A 26,240-nucleotide genomic window follows, 5' to 3' on the forward strand; every position below is an offset into this window, starting at 1 on the left:
CAACCCCAGAGGGAGGAAGTGGAGTGTGCCTCTGACCTTGCATCACTTTTAGCAACTGGCATTCATTCAGCTGCTTGATTTGCTTCTTTGCCACTCTCACAGAGCTATCTGATTCAGTGATGCTGATTATCTGAGGGTCCGTAAGGTACCCATGTTATCTCAATGTGTATTTACCTCCCTCTGTACTATCCAAGATAATGTTAGGGGCCCATTCACCAATGGCCAGAATCTCATCCCACTCTGATTGACCTATCAAGAGTGCTCCTATACCCAATCCCACCCATACGCTGTATTATCACATGCCTGGATTTCCTGGTATAATATGTCCATTAAATATACTTCCCTGAGTGTAAATCTCACAAAGTACTGCGCGATGTGGCTATAATGATGGGACCTCCTTGGAGGGAGTTTCTACTGATGGTGCCACCCCTCAATTCCTCATACCTCAGGATTTTGACATATTTCAAACATGGTCCTTCTGACTGAACCCACGCAATTGATACTTCTAAACTGACCATGGGCTAAGGGAAGGTGCCCCACTGCTTGCAGTGCCACTATGTTGATCACACACTCCCAAAGTAGGCCGCCCAGTATCCTAGTCTTGGAATTGTTATCTCGAGTTGACTGCATTCCCAAGGCATATGTTTCTTCTTTAAGCAAGTCTCGAGTTAGTGCTTCATATTGACTGCACACTTATGACTGTTTTCCCTCTGTTTGTGCCCCATCCTTGAATCTGTCCCCCAGATTCTGACACATGTGGCATATCTCTTGGTCCTCAGTTGCCCTCTTATGTGTTGCAGTTCATTCAAGGCATGGTCTATTTTCCCCATGAGAGTGATTCTCTGCTTCATGACTTTGCAACCATTCCATTGAGCGAGCTGGTTACACTGGGGGTCATTATGACCCTGGTGGTAGCCGTGCCATACCGGCACGGCTGCCACCGGAGTCATGAATTTACTGGCACCCGGCAATGGGGACTTAACGGGGCATTGCAGCCCCGGCAGACCTAGAAAATCCCCATTGCCGGGTGCCGGTAATTATTACTCCCCATTCCCATTTCAGTCCCATTGGACTCAATGGGAATGGGGAGGCTGGATGCACCGGCACCATTTATGAATGGTGCCGGTGTATCTGTCGAGGTCTGCTCGTGGGTGCCAGTCAGCCCACCAGGTCTAGCCCTCATTGATAGTCCGCAGAGCACTTCTTCATGCCATCTTATCTCTCAGACTCATAGCCCCCATTTCAATGCTCTCCCCAGCCTCAATCTTTGAATGATTGTTCCCCATATGCTCTGATGGAAGCATGCAATGTGCTCATCATGTCTTCCATTCTACCAGCAATGCAGTGGGTACCTACGAAATACGCATTTCCCACCCAATTTTCATCAAACAGTGGATGAAGGTGCTACAAAATTCACCCTCTGAGAAAACCATAAACACGGATTGGTGATTGTTACGGTATCTGTCATTCACAGTTTTAACACCGCCCAATGCACACATTCCCTTTTCAGTCAACGGGACCCGTTGTCTCATTTTGTGACCTCTGCTTGATTTATTTCATTTATCCCATCACTAATATCTCTAAAGACAAAGCAACTGCACCTCTCCACTCTCTCCATAGTGTGGTTCTGGAGAGAAACTATACTACCAATCTGCAGGTCTTGGCTCGAAAAAGTGCATCTTGACAAATGTGGATGTGTTATCAACATATATAAGCTGGAGCTGCACAATGACCTTGTGGTGTGGTAAGCCAAGAAGTGGATGCACTCTTGGTGTCAACACTGGTGAAGCACAGGTTACGAAGGGCCTTGCCATTCCAATGATGCTTTATAGTTTGTGGCCAAACGTTTGTATGTGTCCTTTTCGTGTTTTGAGTTGTCAGCTGGCATAGTCTAAAATGCTGCCTTGTGTTTTATTTATTTATTTATTTATTTCAGAACTACAGAATTCAAATATGGTTAAAATAAGCTAGCTTCTTCGTTAAAATGCATGCTATACTTTTAACAGTAAAGTAAATGCTCGAGCTGCAACGGTACATGCTGCTCCAAGAGTACACAGTTGCACATAGATTACACTAGCCGTCTTATTTTAATTGTTGTATCTATGTTCATTTACTTGCTTGAAGATGCCAAAACATAGGAACCAAAGTGGCTTTTTGTTACGACCAATTCAAATAAGCTTTGCTGGCGGAGCTCTACTGGTATATAACTCGTATTTGGCCCTGATTATAAGTTTGTCGGAATCCTGCCGGTTTTACCGGCGAGATACCGGTACACTGCTCTTAGCATCTCTGCTGCCTGATATCTCGGTATTACAGGGATGTTACAGGGGGCAGAGTTGTGGCAAGTTCCCATCGTATGGGGTTTAGGACTCCATGGGATGGGATTTCTTGAATCACCTGCACTGCTGGTGATTCAGGCATTTGTTTGTTGGAACGGGCCTGAACTCCTGGCAGGTCAGGCCTGCCAAGAGATCCATGGCCTCATCGGCTTACTTGAAGTGTGCCAGTCCAGAAAAAGTGTCAGAGCCAGCATTTTTCTCTGGAATTTTCTCCAGACCAGCATACAAGACTCATTTAGCCTCATTACAGGTTTGACAGCGCAGAAGTAATGGAATAGGGATTTGCCGCCTTTACCAGCACTTGTAATCTGGTGGCATTTCTGCCAGACCAAGTACTGGTAACAGATTTACCGGCGGGATACCACAAAACTCATAATGAGGCATATTGACTCTCTGTAGCAATGGGTAAGAGCGCCCCTCTGATGTGGAGATGTTAATCGCCTGCGGAGTGCCCAATGTTGCATTTGTTCACTTAGAAATTGTTTGCACCTTTTTACATTTCTGTCTTCTTGGGTTGAAACAATTCAACAGGTCCTGATTTGATGTCTGTACATAGTACTTGATAAAACAATTAAAACTGCAGACTATTACAATGCTTTATTTACCTCTTAACCTTCCTTTCTTTTCCATGTAAAGTACTCTTTTCTGGAGATTACCTTACAGGTATGCATTGTGCATTGCAACATCTGAGCTACTTAACCTGCTGTACCTCCTACCTATATAAATCCGCTGTCACTAAGGTACCTGAACATATGATCTCAGCGATGCCTCCTAAATGCATAAGCCCTGAGAGGAGTGTTGAACTCAGAGAGCTTTATGGTTCTGGGTTTCCCATTACAGAACTCCATCAATGTCTTGTCACTCTCAGGAATTTTCTCACACAGTTTGTCATTTATTGTCACACCAGGGGGAAAGTACATCCACAGAAGAGGATAACTAAGCATCAGGATGAGTAAGTGTTGTAAAGATTGTACTATAACAACTAAACAGCAAATATTTTACATAAAGTACATTACTTTTTACATTTAACTTAATGTATTTGAAGCTAAATGGGATTATATGAAAGTAGTCATACTGTATTCATTTATGTGAAAGGAATTGTGAGTGACCCCTTTAGAAAGATGGTCCCAAATGTGCTTGCTTGAGGTATTGTAACTAAGGGATACAGTACTGTACATTAACAATCCATTTTTCTATCCTCCACTTTAGGCATCTGTGCAAGATCATTAATGAGCTGCTGCAACAAGATGGCAATGTGACAGTTTAGCAGCAATAGGCATCCTGTTGCATGATTGCTGGATCTTTGTCATCATAGTTCTAATCCGCCATTCTTACTGGGCTCTGGATTGTAATTGAAAGATTGTTCGGTACTCTGCTGTGGCTAACTGCATTCACACACTGATCCACTCACCCTGGCTACTCCACTCTACATCATCCTGCTCACCCCACTCTACCTCAATCTAGTCAGACCCACTCTACCGCGCCCTACTCGCGTACTCTACCTCTGCCCACTTACACCACTCTTCCAAATGCCATTCACCCACTGTACCTTATCTTGATCACCCACTCTACCTCACCTCACTCACCCACTCTACCTCACTGCTCACCACACTCTACTTCACCCACTCTAACATACCCCACTCACCCCACCCTGCTCACCGGACTCTACCTGACCTGCTCCTCCCTCTCAACCTCATCCTGCTCTCCCCACTCTACCTTACCTTGCTCACCCACTCTATCCCACCCAAGGCAGTGTTCCTTTTCTTTTAATATAATAATGGCGTGTTCATTCTTTAAATGTTCTGTCCAGTGATCTGCAACATCAATAAAGAACAGTGGGTAGCTTACTTGAAAGTGTGGACTGAGACAATGGAACATTTTGAGTATGTTTTGTTAATATTTAAGACTACCATCAGCATCAAAATATTCAAAAGGATGGTATTCAGGAGAAAAGGATATTTTTGAATCAAACACTCCCCATAGCATCAGACCAAAATGCATATCTAGGGTGGCATCTCCAAGAAGGGCTCAGGACACCCGATGTTCTTTCTTTTTGAGGGCATAATGGACATAGCCTTCTTTAAAGAGATCATAATTATGCAGTAGACGTTGCTGTATATGTGAAAGCATTACCCATATTACACACACAAATTATGCATTGTGCAGGCCAATGACCCCAATCACTCCTCTGCTGCTGCCTTTAGGGCGGTACAGGGGCTCCCTTGGTTTCAAACTCCCCCAGAATTGCCTGAGCTAAATCCTATCAGGTTGGTCTGGGCACATATCATTATGTTATGTTATGCAGCTACTCAGATTTCCTACTGTATCTGTCTCCCAATACATAAATACAGTACTATAAAGAAGTACATACTAGAGCTCTAACCAAAATGTACATTACTGGAGAAAGAACAAAAGTACAGCACGCAGTGATAGTGATACAGTATTTAGTAAAAGCAAAGAGTTGCCTACAAAGTGTAAATGAAAGAAGGGAAGGCGAAGGAACAGTCAAAGTCATCAGCGGAGGAGTTTGTATGGCTACCACTAGTGTCGAAGGGCAAGAGGGAGGGGTCAGTGTGATATGGGGCGGTTTAATGACTGCTATTGGTGACAAGAGCTGTTGGGGGAATAGGGTTTGGGGTACTGTGTCAGAAGGTTGAAGCTGCTGGTTGGAGGAATTAAGGGAGGTGTGGTAGCCTGGTAGAGGTAGGATACAGGTGGACGCCAGGTTCTTCCTTTGCATCTACGGGAATGTGTTTATTTTATTCCTACAGGGCTGGGTGGGGTCACCCTTGAATTTTGCATGCACAAAGGGAAGGATGGTGGTCCTCCTAAGAACAGGAACGCCTGCCTTGTTGTCTGATTCATCAAAGTTCCCTCTCTTCCACCACCTTTCATACTGCGCACAGTTATTTATTTATTTATTTATTTATTGTGCATTTATAAGGCACTTATACATCAAGTAAATTGTCTTTCAAAGCGCCCACAAAAGGGAGGGAACAAGGGAATGGAAAACAAATAAAACAATGAAAGATAGAGGCGGACCTACTAGGCCTTGTGAGCATTCAGAACGTGCAAGTGCAGAGGGACAGAAGGCATCAGGGAGAGTGGGGGGAGTGCTACCCAGAGGGAAGTGCTAGGAAGTGAAGCAGCTCGAAGTGCTTGGGTGAAAGTGGTCAGCTGCCAATAGATATGTAAATCCAGGCCTGTGGTGCTATAGGCTAATGGGTGCCACAGCAAGTGCTGGAAGCGGGGGGAGGCTGAAGGCGATCAGGTGTGAGAAGCCTGGACCCAGGTTGGACATATAAGGGCCCTGGTTGCCAATCTTAGCATTAGTGGGTTTAGCAGGGGAGGGGTTTAGGGAAGGAGGAGGTGAAAAGGAATGTCTTGAGGAGTTCTGGAATTTGAGTAGATCAGGCTCAAGGCAAAGAGGAAGGGGGAGGCTGTTCCAAAGGAGGGAGCCTGTTGAGGAAAGAGATTGGCCACCAGCTTGCTGTTTGGTGAAGCACTGGTCACACAGGGAGTTGGGGCCAGAGGAGTGCAAAGATCTGGAGGGAGAGTACATAGTGAGAGCCAGTTGTAGATAGTGTGGTCCCCAGCCCCAGACAGCCTTATGGATGATGCAGAGGGATTTGAATTTGATCTTGCAGCAACCAGGAGCCAGTGGAGAGTTTTTTTTAGGGTTGGAGAGATGCAGTCACTAGGCTTGAGGCCAAGGATAAGTCTTTCACCTCTAGTCTGGATTAGCTGGAGGGGTTGTAGAGAAGAAGAGGGTAGATTCAGAAAAAGACGATTGCAGTAGTCTAGCCTGGAGAGAACCAGAACTCCAGAGACCTTGAGTTTCTGGGGGAAAGTGAAGAAAGGATGAATTCCTTTGAGGAGGTAGAGTTGAAGGTTGGCTTTCTTGGCAAGGCTTTGAATGTGAGTCAGGAAGGAAAGAGAGGAGTCGAAGATGACGCCAAGGTTTCTGGCTTCAGATGAGGAAGTAGGGGGAGAGCCCATAGAAGATGGCCAGAGTAAGGGGAAGAAAGAGGGAGCATATAGGAAGGATCTCAGTCTTGCTGGCGTTGAGGCAGAGGAAGTAAGGAGAGGATCAGAAGGAAGGAGCTGTGTGTCATCTGCATAACACTGGAAGTTTGGGGAGAAGGTGGAAATGAGGTTTGCAAGCGCAGCAAGTTAGGTGTTAAAGAGCGAGGGAGAAAGGTTTTAGCCCAGGGGGACACTGCAGGTGGAGATGGAGGTGGTGGAGGAGAAAGATCCCAGAGTGACCTGGAACAGACAGTCATTGAGAAAGGAGACCAGCCAGTCGAATACCCGCACTGAGATACCTAGGGTATCCTGAAGCCGTTTTATGAGGATGCAGTGGTTGACCGTATCAAATGCAGAGGAGAGATCAAGTAGAATGACAACAGCTGGAGAGTTGGAATCACGAGATGCGAGCAGTTCCTCACGGGTGTCCAGAATAGCAGTTTCCATGCCCCTGGATGCTCGGAATTCAGATTGATTGTCATGGAGTCCATCAACAAGTTCAGTGTACTGGGTCAGTTGGGGGAAGACCATCATCTCTAAGAGTTTCCTGAGGAAGGGGGTGATAGATATGGTGAGGTAGTTGGCTGGGCAAAAAGGGCCTGCAGAAGGGTTTCTCAGGCGGGGCACACAAGGGAGGCCTCATGTGAATCTCTAATTTGGAAAGAATCTCCCATTTACCAGATAATGTGTGTGTGGAGTGCAGCCAGCAAAGTGTGAGCTTTGATCCAATCAGTCGTTTGAATAATGGTTGTGTCACTCTATGTTGCAGTCTAGCACATCCTTCTCAACCTCATCCTTGAACTGTGGGGCTTCTGTGGGGCATCTGTTGAGACACATCATACTATGATATGTGAGCATATTTTACCACATCACCACATCATGATCATGCAGTTGAGAGAGAAGGAGAGAGAGAAAGATGTGCACTACAAAACCCATTAACCTACTGTACTGTAATAGATTGAAAGGAGTACAGAATCCACTGTTCTACTTCCAATGCTTTCTAGCTTAATAGTGCACTCAACACACCAGCGTGTACTGCAGTGAAATGAAGGCAGGGTGCACAAAGCACACACTCTGCGAGAGAGGTAGAGAAATCATGTGATTCAGATTGTGAGCTGTATGTGTGGTGCATTCTGTCTGGTAACATGTAATATAAAAACAACTTGAATTAAGGTTATATTCAGCAAAACATTACATTGCATTAAGTGACAAAAGTGAGAGGGATGCATACTATATATTGCAAAAATGAGTGTGTGTGTTACAGAGAGAGACATTATTAAACCCAATAACATATGGTACAGTAGCAGAACGTAAGGATTGTGGAATTAACTGTACCATATGCAATGTCTCCTAGCTGAATAATGCTTTCAACATAAAATAACATAGTCTACTGAACATCAACGAATGCAGGCTGTACACGACACACATTCCAGCAAAGTAAAGAGGAGATGGAGTGGAGTTACCAGATGGAGAGTTTACTACTGGGTGGACTGTATACTACTTACCATGTTAAATATGAGCACCTTGTTCTTCCATGTCACCTTAGCAAGTTTAGTGCATCTTTTCTGGGTGCTTGGGTGACAGGGCTGTTTGTGGCTCGGGTATGTAGAGGAGGTCTTTATCCCCTTGCCACGTTTTATGGTAGACAGACAAATATGGTAATAGGGCCAATATTTCACTCTCGTGTCCAGCATTGTAGAAATAAGGATTCTTTTTTGTTTAGGTAAGTTAAGTTGCCCTTATTTAAAATAAAAGTACATTGGATATAGGGAACACTGCACACATTTATTTAGGATAGCATAGGATATAAAAAGTATGTTTACATTTTGTACAAACATACAGAGAATAAGAAAGTAGGCCACACTATGTTTAAATATAAAGACGGTTATTCACATTCAGTAGACATTCAACATTTGAAAATGGACTCCACAGTTGCCTCGCAAATAAATAAAGGCTTTAAGTCTGATAGGAGTTTAAAAGTATTTAGCAACCACAGGGGAAGTGCCTTGTGCAAAAATGCAATGTTGACTGATATCAGCTGAAAAACAGGTGCAGGCAATTCAGTATTTAAACAGCAAGAATATGTGTTTTTCAGTGGTGTGGTTTCATGAAACAGAATTGCCTTATAATCAGAAAAGATAAGATAGAGAGCCAGACAGGCTATGTTCTGCACATTGTGCGCTATATTGTATGGTCAAAGTGAAACTTGGGACATTACCTAGATTTGCTAATTTGCATAAGGAATCATGTGTTTGAGAGCTGCCATTTTTTTTATTTTTAAAATAGCATGTTATCCTAAACCGGAAGTGTTTTTTGTCCAATGGAGACATACATGCCAACCCTCCCGATTTAGGCGGGAGACTCCCGACTTTTCAGTGAAAAATGTAGCTATTTTTCACGTTCTCCCGCCTGTAATCATTCTAGCCCAATGTATTCCTATGGGGAAATTTGCATCTCCCAATTTCCCTGACAAAATCTCCCTCCCAGGTCAGTCGGAATGTTGGCATGTATGTGGAGAGTCTGTGATAGTTTGACCCCATAGTAGAAGGACCAATGAAAATGTATTAAAAGTAAGGTCCAGATTTGCATATACATTTTGTGCAATCCTGTATTTGCTATAAAAAGTGTGTTTAAAATGAACAGGCTGAGTTTTCAGCATTGTTTGACTGACCAACTGTGGCTGCTCAGATGGCTTCTTGCTGACTGAGAATAAACCATGCTGTGTGTGCAGATCCCTTGTCTGACAAGCTTTATTTTTTAAGTATGACTGGGCTGGAGCCTCTGGAACAGGTGCAGGAGTGGTCTTATAAGCCCTGGCCGATAAAGCTGGAACTTTTTATAGCTGTTCTTTGCTTCCATGGTCATGGAGTAGTCCAATAGCGAGAACAAGGGTGGTACATCAGTATGGTTTCTGGGCTTTTAAACACATTTTGTCCTCTGCCCAAGGCATTGAGGCATTTATATGCTAATTGTAACATGCCCCATAGCCGGGCAAAATAGAAAGTGAGGTGCAAGCAGATGGGGGGATTGGGTCGAACTGAGCTATGCTTGTGCAGTACCTTTTATTTTTCTTTGGTTTGGGGGCAATTGCAGACAGCAGCTGTCTTGTTCTTATAGTATCTGTTCTGTCCTTTCTATTGTGTTGGAGGGGAGATGTTGAATTGCATTGTTTTGAGGGCTTCTTCCTAATAAAGGACAGGTGCACCCTAACTGCAAGTTTGCAGTTGAAATGGACCTACAACCTTCATCAATCTTTCTTATATATAAACAGAGGAAATTATTTGTTATGATGCAACACAACACCAGATATTTAGGGAGAACTGGTTACAGACGTTCTCTAGGATGACTGTAGACAGGCATGTGTCATGTCAATAACTTTGTATTTTGCAGATCCCAGCTCAGGAATCCCAAAATGGATGTCACATACTAAGACCAGGGATACAAGCTCTGCTCTTCATGCGTGGACTGTACAGTAAGCACACATTGCAGTGACACAAGTTGAGGTTTGCAACCTGCAGTTCGCTGTTGCTTTGGTTTAAAATGTCCATGAACCTTCACCATTGACCATAAGGTTGGAGATCCATAATTAGTGTAGTGGCCAGAAAGCTCATACTACAGAAAGAGCATGTTTCTGATGATTTCTGGTATGCAGTTCTATTCTATGAAAGCTGTGAGTAGCGGAGAGGCATATTCCACTATGTGTTGGCCAAACATCTGCTAATAGAAGCCTGCAATGCTCATCTTGTCTTTTAACACAAAATCTGCTGTCTGCACTAGAGATCAGCTAGCTATAATCACTGATTTTGTGTACTCTGGGAGGTTCAGTGGTCCTATATAAGGAACAAACCAACATCACTTTTCCTTTGTTGTATTGTTAGGAAGCAGGAACAGGGCATTATATTGATTTAAGAGAGGCTTGGGAGATTTTCGAGGCCTTTCATACTCTTTCTAATGCTGCATTAGGTTTGAGTACATTTTGGTCTCTATTTCCCACTTTTAGCTTAATTGCGTAATTTGTATACATCCTTTACCATCTTTACTTTTTGCCCTTTCCCTCCTCCCAAAAATGTTTTCCTTGTCCTTCCCTTACTCCTTTTCCTTCTTTGAGTGCATGTGAGAAACTTTGAAGTTGCAGATCCACCAAAGGAACTGCAGAAGGGATGGGAGAGGGTGCAGCAGTGGTGTTGGGCAGCCAGGGGAGAGCAGGGAGCTAGGTGGTCGTGCAGGAGGAGATGGGAAAGCAACAAGTGGAAATGGCATAGCAGGACCCCCTGGAGATGTCTCGGGTGGAGTAAGCAGCTGAGACATCTGCACCAATGGATGCTTTTGCAGAGAATGGAAGACATGAACAGGCATCACTTTTCAAATGTCAGGTGGGACAGGGATTATCCCAGTCTCTGGTAGGGGCCATCTTGTAATGAGCCTGGGAGCACTTTAGGTTGCATGAGGGGAAGGCGGTGAGGTGTCTGCAAGCCATTGTTATATGCAGCCTCTGCAAACATGCCACTGAATCAAAGTATAAACAAAGAAGGACTGCTACTTGGCGACCATTACAAAACATAACCATACGGAATTGCAGTATACCCTAATGAGGCCTGTGTGCAGTCCAGCTTTCATTGATCCCACATCCACTGCAACCTCCAGTGGTAGGGACAGCAATGCAGACATGCCTGTCTGTTGCTGTTCCTGGACACAGTGGCACACGCAACCCTTAGACCCCAGATTCTCAGCTTGCCCAAGCACCACACCTCTGCCAACCCTGCATACTGCACCAGTGGCACTATGCACACACATTCTAACCCCCAGCACCAGAGATACTGCATCTTTTGCCAGATGACCATCAGCCAGAGGTAGCTACACCAAAAGGTAGTGGGGGATGCAATGGGGGGGGGGCACTTGTTTGGGCACCACCCTGTCCTGTTTAAGGTGATTGACTGGACATCGGACTGGAGGTAGAAAAAGGGCAGGCAGACTGACTGTCCTCAGAGCTGGAAAGATAGTCCTCAAATAGAGTGACTCCCCAACAGTGCACGAGGGCCTCAGTGATTTGCAGAAACTGCTTAGTGGTGCTCCACAGTCATAGATGTCAAAAGGGAGTGAAAATAAGTTGAGAAAAAAGGCGTAAGGGGTTGATCAGAGTGAAAGGGCTAGACTGGAATCAAAGTAATTGATCAAATGCTCTTCCGCATGATTGTGATCTGTGAATGCACGTGCTGGGACACTGTCATAAAATCATCAGATGGCAAAGGTCCTGAGATTGATGTCCCTCTTGTTGCTACTCAATGGTTGCAAGGTTCATCTGCAGCATGAAAAACACTGCCAGCTGCAATAGGAACTTTGTGTGGATCAATCTTCTGCCATTGGTGTAAGAAAGGCAAGTGTGTATTTGACATGTTGAGAACATTTGAAAAGTGGATCAATCTCCCAGTTTACTTAATTTTAATATTACTTGGGCAAGATAAGTGTTGTCCACAAATGTAAGGATTTGAAATGTGATGTGATATTACCCAACAGACCAAGTAGACAGAATAGTTTATGAACATTCTTCTTGGTTAGTTTTGCAAATGTGTCATCTTGTTGTCATGGATGGCCTGGGGGTAATGATTTGCTTTAAAAAGAAACTCTTTAAATGTTTGTAATTTTGGAAAAGGACAAGAGTGCAGGTAATGTCATTCATATGACATGAAAATGCATGACCGTCAATTATTACTATAGAAACTCATGACATGTGTTTCTGGTTGTTGTGCTCTCATGAATAGCAGGGAACTGAGTAGTCAAAAAATGCTCATTTGGCAGTTCTCATTGCAGGAGCAGAACTACAAAAGTCACAGAGGGTAGGCAGTACTGTGTGTCTTGTCAGAAGGTGACCCTCTGTGCATTGCTCTGGTTGTAAAATAGCATACACAAGAAACTGACAGTACAAGCACAACCCCCAATGACATCTATAAGCAGCCATAAAGCCTTGCACATAGTGCAGCTGGTATCAGTGAGGGTGGCAAGACCAGGTAAAACAATGAAGGCGGAAAAGGGAGCATTTATAGTGAAGGCCCCCGCGATGTGGAATAATCTTCCTATCAGCTTGAGGAGTCACTATTCCCTTGCATCTTTCAAGAAGGAACTGAAGACTTTCTTATTCGTTTGATCTACTGTACTCACAGATTTCTCCAATAGACTGCATCATACTACAGGGAATAGAGGAATAATTTACCGAGGATGCTTTGATCCTCACCTCTAAGCCTGTCCTCATTTGTGTTGTACGTCTTTTCGGTGTCTGCGCCTTTATGCCCTAGGGTCAATAGCGCGCATAACAAATAAAATGTAATGTAATGTATTGTTAGTTAACTATTGTATTTGGGGACTGTGTGCAAATGGGGGCCAACTTAAATGTAAAATGGGGAATCTCACTCAAGACATTTTGAGAATCAGGGTGGTCTTCCCAAAAACGTCTCTCGCCCACAGGGTGTGGGTAGTTAGGCTGTTGGGCCCCTGGAGACCATGAAGACTTCTATACAGTTCCCAGGAGTCTGCTTCATCTCTCTTTCTGTGGCATTTCAGACTTATGAGTGGCCTGAGTCCTCTTCGTCCGACTAAGTTAGTTGTGGGTCCCAGATTCCATCACTGACTATGTGAGCAAGTCTTGTGAGCAGACGGGTCAGTTGTTCTAGCCGGCACCGAGAGCTAGAGTGGGGACCCTGAGTTGGGCTGAGTGTTCTCTGGATTCTTCTCTCTCCTTACCCACTGATCTAACCGTAACCGCTCTGACCCATTATCATTCCTCCTCTCGCCATATGGCCGGCCTAGAGCTGACCTATCCCACCATATTGTTACTTTGCTTCCTGTCTAAGCTCTCATCTCCCCCATTCTCTCTGTCACTCCAAAAACGTGTCATTCCTTCCACCTCCTCTGCATCCATCTCTTCCTCTGAAGGTGCCGGTTATGTCTCTGTGCAGAGTCCAAATATCGACATCTCCTTCTGAACACCTGCTCCCAGAGGCAACACTTCATCCTCCTGAGCCTGTCCTTCTTTTGACATCACCACCCTATCCTGAACTCTCATCATCTCATGTTCAACTCCTTCTCTGTACACACAACCTCCTCCTTCAGCTTCTCCACAGGACAGAGCATAGGTTTGTGAGAACCCTTAGAGTTTGCTAGTAGAGGATTGGTATAAAGGTGACCCAATCGTAACTGTGTGGTCTGGTTTCCCAGGAAGGAGGCTATAAAGTGAATTGTTATCTCTGTTATTCCCACGTCGTGATGCAGGCAATGGAGTAGGGTGCTATTATCAATAGTATTAGTATAGGCTGATAATAGGTCAAGGAAAATTTGGCAGACTTTTTTAATATCATTTTGGTTTTTCAGAATTTCTACAGAAGGTTTTTTACAATACCTCGATTACGTCTGAAGCCATATAGGCAATCATGCAGGAATGAATGGTTCTCACAGTAGTCTTGGGGTTGATAGGCTACTTGTCAATGTAGACATGTGTCTCAAAGGATGGGTTTGCTATCCATTGGGAGTGGGCTAAGCCATCTCATCTCTCTACACAGAGGGTTTCTTAAGGAATGGTGTGATGTCTGTGTTTTGAGGTGGCCTGGTATTCATCAAGCAGTCAGCAGAAGGTCCTAAAAGCCAGCGCTAATGGGCTAATATGTTCCTTCAGCAGGCTAGCAAATAATGGGTTCTTTGAGCAGGCAATGATCTAATTGATCTGGTCACTTTGACTACATCATCCTCTAGGATCAGAATGAACCTGGCGGTGGTTGAAGTGAGTATAGGGCCATGGGTGTGGTGGTGGTATTTTGCAATCTAATGCTGGCCTTGCTATTTTTTTTATATTGCTCATTAAAAAGACAAAGATGTCAAGCATTTTTGGGACTAGGGTAGATTGATTTTTTGCCCATTACTAAGATGGATTTCTAAACCTTGACCTGATGAGCAGAGGTTTAGTGGAACAGGGGAACCTTCTGGACAAGTCAGAGCAATCACGGTAGCTTGGCAGCCAGTCAAGTATAAGTCTCGGACGGGTGAGAGTGATCGGAAGCACACAATGAGCACACACAGTACAATTGCACCGAATACACTTAGACAATTGTACCTAAAAAAAAATACATATACATTTATTATAGGCCTTAATAATTAAACACGAATAAACCACAGTAACATAAAACAGTTACCACACACACACATTTCACTATTCAACATATATACAGTTATGATTTGCCTAATGCGGTAAAGGGGAAAACACACCCAAAACCTGCAACAGAATGGTGGGTTAACACAAATATAGCATTAGGCAGTTCTTCAGAATCGATTCCTAACTTAAGCAGTCCAGCCCTACGAAGTGGGGAGCCTTACGCTCAAAAGTATTGTAGTATTTTGAAAACGTGCCACCGTGCATAATGAGAGTAAGCAGGTCCTCTTCAAGGAGCTGCAGCAGTTCAGGAAGGGCCTTGAGTTGATGAAGAACAATGTTATACTATTCGAGGAGGGTCTACCATTGCAGGTAGAGTGACTTTCGGATTTCAGGAATAGCTAGGGAGCACAGGCTAGCCCAGCTAAGGTGAGTATCTAGTTAGGGATTCTCATGCGTAAAGAACAATGGCTGTGCCAGGGGGTCACCAGTAAATGATAAAAGCACTCACCGAGATTCGACACAGTCCAGGACAAACTTTGCCAGTTTAGGTCAAGCCGCTTGTAGGTTCAACCCCTGCAGTTACATGTCACTCCGGCTCACAGCAGCTTCCGGACGGGGCGATCGTCCGTGGTGGGACAGTAGCCTTTTCTCAGCTCTCGATGAAGAAACGTGGACAGTTCCAGTGCAGCTCATCTCAGGGCACAGGGGGGCAGTTAAGCAAGACTCCTACAATGACTGTCACCACAGCAGGGCAACACAGGGAATGCAGATGCTGGCTGTGTGGCACAGTCTCTTAAATCGTGACCCAGAGGACCTAGGACTACGAAATTTGGTGGAGAGGGCCCAGGACCACAAGCTGGCGATTGCTTATGCCTTGAGTGTCAACTCGGGACGGCAGCGCTCCTAGGCAATACCCCGGGTTTGAGCTGGTCAGTTTGCGGGATGGCCCAGGAACACTTCCGAAGAGGCTCTATTGGAAGGTGAACAGGAGTTGTCAAGAGAAGTTGTTTCCACTACTCCAAAGGGTCGAAGCACCGTTGCAGTGATTGATGCAAAAAGAGGGCTCTGACAGGACAACAGTGGGTTCAGGGTGCCAAACCTTCCAGCACGTCTCCGACGGTTCCAAAGGTCTGCTTTAGCATTTCAGGATACCTCGTTCTTTCTGTAGTTCGGTGTAAACTTCAGGTGATCGACTGGGAATGGATGCAGAGCCCCTTTTCTTATCTGAGATTCATTTTGCACTCAAATCTGGAATAACCAATTGAAGATGTGCTCTCTTGCATGCATGCCAGTCATGGACCACTCATGGTCCATGGCGGTCCCAGTCATTCAAGCATACCAGACATAATGCCACCAGTAGTGTGGATTAGGAGCAGACAGTTCCAATACTCTTGCTAACACACGTGACATGCAGGAGCCCACGAAGGTTGCGGTTTTCACAGGAGGCTGCATGCGCAAGTAAGGAATTCCCGGGTCAGCTCAACCTGGGGGAAGGCAAAGGGACAAAATGCACAAAGGACAGAGCAAAAGACTTTGTGGCATGGCCATTTTTCGGCACTGGCCACAGTCTTGAGCCAAACACAGTAAATGTGATGTGGTTCGTTAAAAAGAAGTAAACATATTTTAAAAGTAAACTGCTGCCACCAGGGCCATAAAACAAAACGATCCCTATGTGCGGTACTGGAAGGTACTCGGCACATAGATAGAAATTTACCAAGAAATGGCAACATGGTTAAAGACTAAGGGAAACATAGTCTCCCAGTACTGACAGTCTGAAGGACGTGTCAGTTTTCCCCTAAAAGATGGGCAAAAGCCCAAGGGAGTGCAGCGGAAGGCTGTGCACCAGTGGAAAAGTCAGGATAGGTTAGCCAAACAAAATCAAAATGTTTGGGGGGTCCATAAATGGAGGGAAAATTGCACCTAAGGGAAATCTTTCCTAAAACCATTAAGGGTCTGTGGCCTGAATACCTTCAACTCTCTCTTCCCAAATATCTTCCTTCTCGAGCTCGTCGCTCATCCTCCTCCAACTCCTTCAGGGTCAGCCGCTTCTCCAAGCAACGAGTTGGTGGTAGATCCCTTTCCTCGGCTGGGGCCTCCCTTTGGAACAGCCTCCCTACCTCCCTGAAACTTGAGGAGAATCATCTCTGGTTCCAGAAGCACCTCAAAACCTTCCTCTTTGCTTCTGCTCTCTCTCCTCCTCTCCCCTGCTGAACTACTGGCTGAAACTGAAACGGCACTGGTCACTTGGCTACCCTCTGATCTCGGGCCCAGGTCTCCTCCCCCTCCAGTTGCACACCTATACTGCCTCCCTGGCAACCCCGCACTTGGGACTGCTTTCTGTATCCCTACAATTCCCTACCAGCACTTGACACCTAATGTCTGCACTTACCCTTGCACTTGCCACCAGCTGGCTGCACTTTATTTATTGCTTTATTTATTCTATTATTTTTACTGTCGATCCCATGTACTGCACTGTCCCCTTCCCCTTCCCCCCACACTTTTCCCCTTCCCCCTTCCCCTGCACTTGCACAACCTCAAGGTCACCAGACCTAGTAAGATTGTTGACTGTGTCTTCCCTCTGTTCCACCTCACTTGCCTCGTCGTGCCTGAAACACCTGTGTGTATGCGCGTTATAAATGCCATATCATATCATATCATATCATATCAAGGTATCACTATTTCATTTTAAATTCTGGACATGTCTGCAGTCTCGTTCTTAGACTTCATAATTTGATCTTCCTACAGTTGTATTATTTTTCCTGCACCAGATTGCTTCCCAGTAGCTTACCATACAAGGCCAAGCCAAAGAGACCCTATGCCATTTCCTGTTTTTTTGTGAGAGGTATGTGGAATAAATACTTAAAGACTCTCTGTAATAACTATGGTTTACGTAGAACAAGGGATGCTTTATTATTATTTTGCGATTCCCAGAATATCATCATTGTATACTTTGTGGCGTCTTACCTCTTCCAGGCATGGCGTGTGATGTCAAGGGCTCTGAACAGTGATGGGCCCAGGCAATTAATTATTGTTAACCCAGGGATGGCTTAATCGGCCACATACTTATCATGACCTTGCTTAAAGACCACCCACATGCCCATTGTATTTGGGTGGTAACATATTTGACTCTGACCTAAAGACAGCATAAGAGATATACCCAAATTGCACGCAGGCACTTTATGCTGATTTGGACAGACTCTGCTTATATAGATCACATTTTACTAAGGACTGTGGATAAGCTAACTTGTATAGTATCCAAGAGAAACATTCCTTTCATCGCAATGGATGTATTGTTTTGTTTTTAACATGTTCTGACCTGCAATGCACTGATTGATTGACTACATTCATGAAGTTTTAAATCCACATCGGTTTTAAACACATTTCTTGTATGCCCACTTATGAATTGTTTATGCAACATTGTGTTTGTTTCTGTATTGTGGCTATTGACTATGTCAAATAAAAGCCTTATGATGATGATGATGCATCCCAGTAGCCTCTGGAACAAATTAAGCAGTATCTTCTGAATATTTGTAGTCCGGATTCCTCCACTGATTTTCAAGATAACTGCCCCTTGTGTTCAGTTATTAAATACTTTGACCTCAAGATTAGCTGCTATACACAGTTTCCCCCCTGGGGTTGGCACACAGAGGATCCACTGGCTATCAAATGCCGATGACGTGGTTCTGATCGACCACACTGTAGTTGGGATCAGAAGGGTCTTTTTGCCCAGGAAAAAGTCACTGATCATCAATATGGAAAAGACCCGGGCTATGGTGGTAAGTGGATCCCGTGTAATAGCCAGGAGAACAACTACTAGATTGGCTGACATAAAAAAAGGTGCCACATGAGGGCTGATAACAAGTATGGGGATTTGATTGAATCAAAAACATCCAACACAATAGCCCGTAATGCAATTCTGAGGGCCTATGCGGGACAAACCACGGGATATAGCATTGAGGGAGTTGTCTTTGAATGCAAACAAAGCATAGTGCTAGAAATAATATACGGATTAGAAGCTATCCTCTTGACATATATCATCTGGTTAAACAGATTGGAGGGCAGGGTATGGAGGGCACTCCTTGGCCTCACAGAGTGTGCCAGTGGATGCACTAAGGATAGAGCTGGCTTTGAAATGTCTGTTGGGCATACTCTTGTTGTGGAAGGGTCTACTGTACATAAAGGCCATACAAGCCCCTATGTCTCCCTTACTGAGCCTAAATGGGCTACAAATGCTAGGGAGTGGCAACGCATTGACCCAACCTTTTGTCCGACGGATCGAAAGTGTCTTTAATGAAATAGGATGGTCTCCAGGTTGGGACTATGATGTGAGCATCATTGTAAAAGAGTTTCAGTACAAGCTTAGGCAATGGGAATGGGGCCACAACTTGTAACTCTGTGGCAAAGTAAGGTCCTATGAAGAATACGCTAAAAATCAAGGTGACTACTTGTGCCCCAAGAAGTACTTGACCTTACCACCTTCACCCTCATTGAGGTGATTTCTTCTCAACCAATAGCCAGCTCGATCAATTACCACCCGAGAACTGGAACCCCTAGGAGTGATAAATTGTGCTGGTTTTACAGATGCAGAGACATCCCGGAAACAAAAAGGCATGTTCTCTCACAATGCAGCTCAAAGAGAGATGTTTGTGTGATTTACCCAGGGGAATTTACACATGATGCAACTATGAGATAATCAGATTCCTTCTGGAGCATGTGCTTGCTAGCAGGTAAGAGTCATAGGAACATGGCCCGTTATGCAATGTGGACTAATTGAAAAAGGTTTATTAGAAAACATCAAAGACTAGTCAATACAGAATGCAATGTGGAATTGTGCAATTTTAATGATGTGATTTTATTTAGGACTATTAAAATTAATGTTTTTTCTCATGTTTGTTTTTGGAATTTTATTTCTGATAATGGTATATTAAATTGTTGTATATAATGAAAATATGTAAAAAGTTATATGAACTATAACACACAATTTAAAAAAAGAAAAACAAAAAGAAAAAATAAAGAAATACTTTTGGTAAACTATTAGCTGTTTTAAGAGTTCAGCTTCTTGAGAACAGAGGGAGCCAGGATAATAATGAACCTCCGGGGTTCCTGTCAAGGGTGGGAGGTATAGGCCTAGGTTGCAATGTGTGTCATGTCCTGATGTGGGGAGAGTACATATTCCATCAAAGGGCCCCGGTGAGAACTTCTTTTGTGATGTGAGGGTGGCTGCATCAGTCAATGTGGCATTCAACTTATAATTGGAACTGTGACGAAGGCCACCTATTTACTGGCTAGTCCAGAATTGTGTTGATGTGTTGACTTCCTTAACTGAGATGTTTCAGGGCAACATTCTGTCCATTATATGGTCGATTCAAGAGTGGGTTCCTAGAACATTTGAGGAAAAAACCTACGATATACAAATGTAGACCCCCTTGTCATTTTATAGGCAAAAAATGCTGTTTTTTCTATGCGTGCCCAGCAAGTGGGGGAAATGCGGCCTAAAATATATGGGGTTAAGTTTTCAGATGAGGTGGCACCATTGTGTCTCCAGGGAGGCTGGAAGGGAGTAACTGTATCAACCTGACTATATGACTGAAAGTTAACTGAGCCCTCGACTGTGAGGACCCCTGACAGCACAGGATGCAGGAACTGCCCGAAAAGAGAGTGTGCGAATCAAAGCAAGAGATCTAACTGTTTACTGAGGAGCCATGCTATGAACAGAGTTGCTGTCTGAGTGGAATCCCACTTAGGGTTTCCTCAGATTCTCCCCTCCCTTAATGGGGAGGGGAGATTACAAACAAATAATGACAGGAAAACTGCCATTATATGGATCTATATATAATGACAGGGGTCTCTGGAGAGGAGCTAGCACGGTACTTGTGCAAGGCTAAGGAACACAGAAAAGGCATTGGACATCATTATGCATTGAAGGACTGACTAGGAGGGCTTCATTTATCAAAAAAAGAACTCTTAACTGGGTGAAGAGGAAGAAAGTGATGCATGGCAGTTATCATGTAGCCAGGGCAGCCCCGCTACCTCCCAAGTTGTACTGCAATAAGAACAAGATGTTGAGGTGAGGTCGTCACTAATAGTCACAAGTTGTTGCATAGAATAATGTGCATCTTCACAGGTGTCCTGCTGCATGTTTGCAGAGGATGTGTTGCCCCCAAAGGCAGAAAATACCGACAATGAAAGAATCATTACAAGTTTTGCAGTAATTCAGGAGTAAATCACGGGATAACAAGTGGTGCTACAGCAGTGCTTTTCCCCATTTTTGGTGACCACGTTAAACCATGGGGATTTTTGCAGAATTACTGCAAGTGGTAATTCCGCCACAGTAATTCCAACAATTCTTGGGGGTAAAGTGGAGGATCTAATGTAAAACCACAATCCCCAAAAGTAATACAAGGAAACAACATAACGTAATCAAAAATGGAGTGCACAAATGCAAGGTATTTATCACAAAATATGGCCAGGAGGATCAGAAAGCTTGGTGGAACTGAACTGATGGTCAACTCGACACGCATATCCTGGCTACATTATTTAAGGTGGAAACCCGCAGAATTACCATATTCTACAAATGCAACATTAAGAAAACCGCAAAAAATGTAATTTGCTATTCGTCATTAAGCCCCTAAAGGACACTGTACATTGAATGATCTGATTCTACATCCAATTCTCTCTTCCAAGACACCTTCCTTTTCAAGCCCTTCGCTGAGCCACCTCTAACTCTCTGAGGATCAGACGCTTCTCCAGGCAGAGAGTGCGGGGTAGATCTCTCTCCTCTGTAGGTGCCTACCTCTGGCATGGACTCTCTGCCCCTCGCAAACTTGAGCCATATCCCCTGAAGTTCCGGAAGCCGCTCAAGACCTTCCTTTCTGCCTCTGCTTTCTCTCGCTATATCCCCTGATGACATACCTGTGTGCTGTGCTAACTGGTGGCCTGGCTACCCTCCGAGTCTCACTGGGTACCAGGCTTCCCCACGACCAGTCGCCCCTACACTGCCTCCGGGACTACTGTGCACTTAGGGGCTGTAACTGTAACCCTACAGTCCCCTGCCTCCTTGTACTTACCCAGCGCCACTCTGCACTGACTGCACTTCCCCAGAGCAATGCTTCCCTGATTGCACTCTGGCTGTCCCTCTCCCTGTCACTTCCCCCTTCTACCTCCCCCTGCACTTTGTGTTTCACACTTGCATGAACTGAATGACAGAACGCTTAGTAAGATTGTTTGCTTTTGTCCTCCCTCTGTCTCTCTCCCTTGTCTTCTGTCGCACCTAGAAACCCCTGTGTACATGCTCGTTATAAATGACGTATCATATCATATCATTGGGGGGGTTTTCCTTTTCAATTGACAATTAAAATACCACACCCCAAACATGACATAATTTAATAGTCAACCGAAAGTGCAATTTTTCCATTGGTTGGCACTCTTCCTAATATAGTTGATAACAAAGCTCTCTCTGTTACGCCTCAGAGCTACTATACTTCAGTATTACAATAAACAGAACAATCAGTGGGATTCACTAACGTGGGCAGCCGGCAGGTTCCGAGAACAGCAACACTGTAGAGCAATCTCGGCAGCGGAGGAAACACAACCCCCAGGGAAAACCCTCTGGGGAAGAAAAACCCTGCGTGGACATGAAGGTGGATCAGTTCTGCAGTCGACTTCCGGGGGTCTGCCTTGCTGTATTCCGGAAACCGGCTGCGGGCGTGACTTGTCCTGAGCAGGAGATAGGAGAGGTAAGTATCCGTACACAGAATATAGTTAGAAGTTCAGATTTGAAATAGAAGACTAAACTTACTCCTGAGACGGAGATAATCGCATTCAGTATGCTTAGTGGAGTATTCCGAAAAGGAGCAGTTCACTAGACCTAAGGAAATAGAAAGACCGTTTCCGGAAACAGAAACCTGAGATTAGTATAAGCTGTGGGGGTTTGGGAGAGTACGGGAAGAGAGTTATGAGAGATCCCAGGAAACTCACTTCCCGGTGATGATACAGAGTGCAACAAAGGGACACGGCGAATTTTAGAGAAGATCAATTGGTGGTCTGATGAGGAGAGGGGTTCTAAAGGATGAACGACAGAGGGATCTAGGATTATGAATGGAACCAGAATCAAGGGACAGTAGAGTGAGGAATAAAGCACTAGTTCCTAGGAACGAATTTACGAAGCGCCGTGCTGGAGAATAGCGGTGCACTTGCTTGACTTCCTAGTTGAACTATTTAGAGTCACATGATCGTTGCGGTACGAATGCAAGAAATGTAAGACCTCTGTACCGTTGTCTGCACAGACGGTTCCAGAGCAGTCGGCCATCTTAGATGAGTAATATTGCAGCACATTACACACTTGTAGTTGTTGCCAGAGCGACCATCGGCGCAAAGGTGTAACACTCTCCTAATTAGGCAATAACACCTGACACAGCTCGAGCCGTAACATCCCACCGAGATGTATCAATGATATTGTGAGTGGAAATCAGTGCGGTCAAAACTGTTGCAGCCTCTGGAAAACCACAATTCCTTTCCCATGATTGGCCCTTCAGTCTTCCTCCTCTTACACCTGCAACTCCCATCCCAAGAGGTGCTGCCAACTCTGGATGTAACCTTCTAGTTATCGGTTCACAATGAACAGCTGTATAAAAAAATGAGCTCGCAAACCTGCTCCTGGAAATTAAGGTCTTCTATTTATCCATTTCAACATGGCATTTTTACCTCTGGACCAAAAGCCCTGCTCTCAGTGTGGGCGCTGTGCTCACATCCTAATTTTTCAATTTGACAATGCAACTGTGTGGGCTTTCTTGTGTGTCTCACTGTGTCCTTCACACCCATTATGTATTCATTTGGCTATAGTCTGGGAAGGCACCTGCTGCCTCAAGCCCTATTTCAGGCTCCTGAGAACTTTCCCCCTCGCAACAATTAGCTGAACATGGTTAAACATCCTTTTCCCATTCTGACCTGGGCTGCCAGCACCCTCCTGCCCAACCGCAAAATAAAATCTCAATTAAATGACCATAGCTCCAAAATGCAACCTACCTTTCCAGGATGACAAGATCTTCAACCTATAACAATGGTGTGCTTCAACATGCAGGACTCTTGCTCATGCAACTAACACCTATAATTACTAAAGCTAAATCTACATATTCCAGCTAAATCCAAACTACTTAACTTCATATAAGTATGATAAAAACAATACAATATAATAAAAAGTGGTTTGCTGCATGTGTGTTTTTCTGTGTAGCACCCAGCATAAAAGTTCATTGAAGTGTGGCAAAACTACATCTACTCTAAATACACTAAAAACAACACTTGACATCCGTGTCACCACCAGGGGTCTAATGCCTAGCTAAAATAATGTTCTTATCTTATACTTGCGGCCAACTTTAGGACATTGGATTTGCATGTTAAGACTACCTTAAGCGAAATTTAAAGGAATTACTGCCACTTTACTGCCAGTTTTACCACACCAACATGCTCGTAAGTAGATGTGCGGTCTTAAATTATTCCCGCCTCGCAACAGATGGGGTCAAGAGGTATATTTTTGTGACCAAAGCAGATCACTGGAAACATTGCTGCACAGGTACCCCACTTATAAAGAAGCAAATTCAGAAAGAAATCCTGGGTTATAATAACTGAGGGAGGTGGGACAACCTCCATCTCATAATAGACTTCTGTGTCATTCAAAATAGCAGAGAAGAATAGGTGAGCCAGTGTTGGCAGCTACATTAATGGGAGCAGGTGTAAGTGGATCTAGGTCACCTGGCCTAAGCCCCGCCTACCTGGTGCCTTCCAGGTTGCCGCTCTTTTCCCCACTGAACATGGCCCACCCACCTGGTGCCTTCCTGGTTGCTGCTCTTTTTCCCGACTTAAGGAGCCCTCCATTCTCTTTTCCTTTGCAGATGGGGAGCAGGTGCAAGTGGATCTAGGTCACCTGGCCTAAGCCTCGCCCACCTGGTGCCTTCCTCGTTGCTGCTCTTTTTCCCCACTTATCATGCCTCGCCCACCTGGTGACTACCTGGTTGTCGCTCTTTTTCTCTACTTAAGGAGCCCTCCAGCCTCTTTTCCTTTGCAGATGGGGAGCAGGTGCAAGTAGATCTAGGTCACCTGGCCTAAGCACCACCCACCTTCTTAGCCCTGCCTCTTCCTTCCTGCTGCCAACTCTTAGATCAAGGGTGTCTCTCACGTCCAAAGTGAAGGGCAGACAAAGAAAAGGGCAAATCCTGTTTGGACCTGTTTGGACCAGAAGGACCCAGGACCCAGGGCCCGACCCCCTGCTCAGACAGCAGGTAACCATGAACCAACATGTGTTTACTCCCTCTGTCTCCACATGCCATCCCCACCCCCTCTGGTCCATCTGTGATGTTCCCTTGTGCCCCCCACCCTTCTCACACACAGGTGTTGCCTGTTTTGCTTGATTCTTCTACCCTGCTTCCCCCACCCCCCTCCAGCCTACTTCTGCAGAAGTCTATCCTGATACATTCTGGTTTCACCATCACAGTCTTGTGGCCAATGTTGGATTTGACTTTTATGGACTTCATTGATTCACAGTGCGTCACCCTTTCTCAACTCTCATGCTGGACTTCATTTGCATCTTGTACTCATGGTGGCCCTGAATCATGCTGTTCCCAACTTCATCTTGTATCCTTGCTTGCAACATTATTCGTTCCTACTGACTTCTGACATTGTATTCGCTCTCCCCTCTTGCTTCTCCACTCTTTTTGACTGCTTACTCTCTGTTCTCCCCTCCTCTCCCTTTCTCCATTTTCCTATCTCCTCCCCTCCTCTCCCTTACTTTCTTCTATGCACTTACTGTATCAGAATTGTCCCAGACCTAGTAGGATAGCAACCTCGCCTGTCTCCTCCCCCTCCCCTTACTTGTCCCCCCCGCCTGTCTCCTCCCCCTCCCCTTACTTGTCCCCCCCGCCCTACCTCCGGCACTATCTGAAATGTCGTCAGGCCTAGTACGATAGTTGCTTGTTTTGTTCCTCGCCTCCCTTTCTGCACCGCTCTCCCTCACATTTTGTTTTCTCCGGCTCTACCAGAAATGTTGTCAGGCCTAGTACGTTAGTCGCCTGTCTGGTTCCATTTCATAGGGCTATCAGCTGGTAACGGCTGGTGTGTATCTGATGCTTGGTTCCATTTCCTTCCACTCTCTCCCTCCCTTCCTTATCTATGTCTTAGCTCTTGCACTATCTGAAATTTCGTCAGGCTGAGCACGATAGTTAATTTCACATCCATACTGTTCATGGCCTGTAAGAATGTCATTGTATTTTTCCCTGTTCCCTCGCTTCCCTTGAAGCGCTTTGAAACACATTGTGTATATGCGCTACATATATAATAAACTATCATATCATAATATAATATGCACAACTGTCTAGACTGTCAAAAAGGGAGATGATTCACCACAGGAAGTTCCTCCCTGTTTAATTTAACCTTGTCTTTTTATTTCTTGTGTACACATTCATTATGTATATAAGTTCCGGCATTGCATATATATTAATTTACTTATCTGTATATATATATATATATATATATATATATATATATATATATAAGAAAATAATAAATATATATAAAAGAAAATGTGGGGATTTGTGTGTGTGTATTTATGTGTATGTGTTTCTGTTTGAAATGTTCAGCATACTTCCCAATCTGCTACAAACCTGAAATTAGGCATGTGGGTAGGTTCCATGGTGTAGACGATGTAAAAAGTATAAAATATTAATATACCTTTGCAAATGTATTTTTTG

The sequence above is a fragment of the Ambystoma mexicanum genome, chromosome 1q (genome assembly GCF_040938575.1).
Source record: "Ambystoma mexicanum isolate Mex_15411 chromosome 1q, UKY_AmexF1_1, whole genome shotgun sequence".
NCBI classification, from domain to species: domain Eukaryota; kingdom Metazoa; phylum Chordata; class Amphibia; order Caudata; family Ambystomatidae; genus Ambystoma; species Ambystoma mexicanum.